We start from the raw sequence: 2,622 nt of genomic DNA, 5'->3' as shown, positions 1-2,622 counted from the left end.
AAAACAACAAGGAGATACCATCTTACCCCAGCACTAGTAGCAAAGTTCAACAAGACAGAAAATAACAAATGGTGGCGAGGATGTGGAGAGACTGGGACTCTCATACACTGCTGGTGGGACTGTAAAATGGTACAAACACTGTGGAAAGCAGTATTGTGAGTCCTTAAAAAGATGGAATTAGAAATACTATTTGACCCACCATTCCATTACTAAGTATATATCCTAAAGAAGTAAGAGCCAGGGCAAGAACAAATATATGCACACCCATGTTCATCGCAGCACTATATACAATAGCAAAAAGATGGAAAAAACCTAAGTGCCCATCAACAGAACAATGGATAACCAAATTATGGTACATACACACAATGGAATACTATGCAACCCTAAAGAATAACGTAGAATTGGCAAAACACTGCATAACATGGATGAACTTGGAGGACATTATGCTGAGTGAAATAAGTCAATCACAGAAGGACAAATACTTATTAGTCTGTTATTGTAAAATGTCAAGGAAAGGTTTATATATGGAAGGAAATTTTCTTTGTTTGTTATCAGGTGTGGGAGGGAAGGGGAGTGAACACTGTTAGATAGCTAGAGACAAGTATTGATTTGGGTAAAGCAAAGGGCAATGTACCAAATGTGAGTGATCAACATGGTGTCATTGAGGAAGAGGAAGACAGAGAGAGATGCATGGGAGGTACAGACAACAAAAATGAACCCTTTTATACACACAGTACTGCATTGTCAGTGAAGGCAAACATGAATATACAGGTGGATAGATGAGTGGACAGGCTGAACTATTAGGTATATCTGTGCAGGGGGGAGTATGCCCAAGACCATGTACAGGGTTGGCAGACAATCCTTATACAGGTGGATAGATGGGTGGACAGGCTGAACTATTAGGTATATCTGTGCAGGGGGGAGTATGCCCAAGACCATGTACAGGGTTGGCAGACAATCCTTCTACAAGTGTATTGGTATGTTCTGTAAGAATTTCCAGGTACATAGTAGAGGTGACTTAGAAGCGAGAATGGCCAGACATTTTCTCTCCTACTTTGGTTGTCAGAAGGGACAATTCCCTGGAGAAAGATATAATGCTTGAGAAAGTGGAGGGTCAGCAAAAAAAGAGAAGGCTCTCGATAAGATGGATTGACACAGTGGCTGCAGCGATGGGCTCAAGGATTGTGAGGATGGCACAGCATCAGGCAGTGTTTCATTCTGTTGCCCATAGGGTTGCTATGAGTAGGAGCCAACTCAATAGAAGCTAACAACTACAACAATTTGCTATCTAAACTGTCACCAAACACACACACACACACACACAAATAAATGGAAAAAAAAACCACAAATGTGTTTATCATTTCTATGTGTAATTCTTTGCTTTCTAAATTATTTAGCATTTTAATTTAGTCATTCCTTTCATCTTCTTTTATTAATTAAATTTTAATTTGTTTTATTTTATATATTTCATTGTATATTAATACAATATATTTAATATTTAAAATAAAAAAATAATAGATACTCAGATTTGTCATATGTAAAATTGTTTAGTTTATTGCAAGGTAGTCATTGCAAGACATGCTAATAAGCCCTCATGACATTCATTTAGAACCAGAAAATCAAAATTAACAATTACAATTGCAATGTTAGTTTCATGAGTAGAGTCCAAATCTTTAGACTTCAGGCTTTTTTTTTACCTTTTACTAGTGATCTTGAGAGGAAGTTTTAATCACAGCTCAAACTTTGTGGAGGTCCCTTGTAGCTAGGGTCATAGGCCAGCAGCTGCAGACAGAATATCAGTTCAGACTCTGCGTTCCAAGAAAGTCATGCACTAGATGGAGGTTGCATCACTACTTTTTCTCAGTGGGTGAGCAAAAATTGAGGGTTTATATGTGAATTCCTCACCTTGACCTGACATGTTAAGGCCCAGTGTGACAACAAAGACTGGTATGTTATGCCTTCTCTCCAGGATTAGAGATTAACCAAAGGTCACATCTCTTCTTTAAGGTTAGAGATTGGGGAGGTTGTGTAGAGTGTGATGTTCAGCCCAAACTATCCTTATGTCTCAAGAATAGTTTACAAAGATTAACTGTGTTATGTTTTCTTTTATCACAGCATGCTGGTCAAAGTGAACTTCAAGGTTGTTTACATTCTTCACATACTTCACATGCTTCTATGTCTAAATTCAGAAATTTTCTAAATAACTTTCTAATGGCTTCCAAGTTTCTAATAACTTACAGTTAATGTCAGAGAGCCTTACTATTTCTAAGTTCATACAAGTGCTTGTACATAACTATTTTGAAACCTAATAGTGACTGAGACCTTATGTGATTTGAATATGTTTACTGTTTCTTTAGTATGTCTTCCTTGTTCTAGGCTTACGTTCTCACATGCTGGAACACATCCTCTAAGTTGCTGAAAAGGATTTGGGAAGATAAACGTTGAGTCCTTGCATGCTGAATATGTCTTTATTCTGCTTTCACTCTTGATAGTTGAAGCTTGATAGCTGTCAATTCCATTGTCTTATAGCATTTAGAGGTACTAATGAGAATTCTGATGACAATTTTATTCTATTTTTAAAGGCGATCTATTTTTCCTGTTTGGAATTTTTTTCTTTATCAT

The sequence above is a fragment of the Orycteropus afer genome, unplaced genomic scaffold, assembly GCF_000298275.1.
Source record: "Orycteropus afer afer isolate SDZICR_OR568_19922 unplaced genomic scaffold, OryAfe1.0 scaffold00990, whole genome shotgun sequence".
Lineage (NCBI taxonomy): Eukaryota > Metazoa > Chordata > Mammalia > Tubulidentata > Orycteropodidae > Orycteropus > Orycteropus afer.
The sequence above is the reverse complement of the archived record's forward strand: the minus strand, read 5'-3'. Positions refer to the sequence as shown.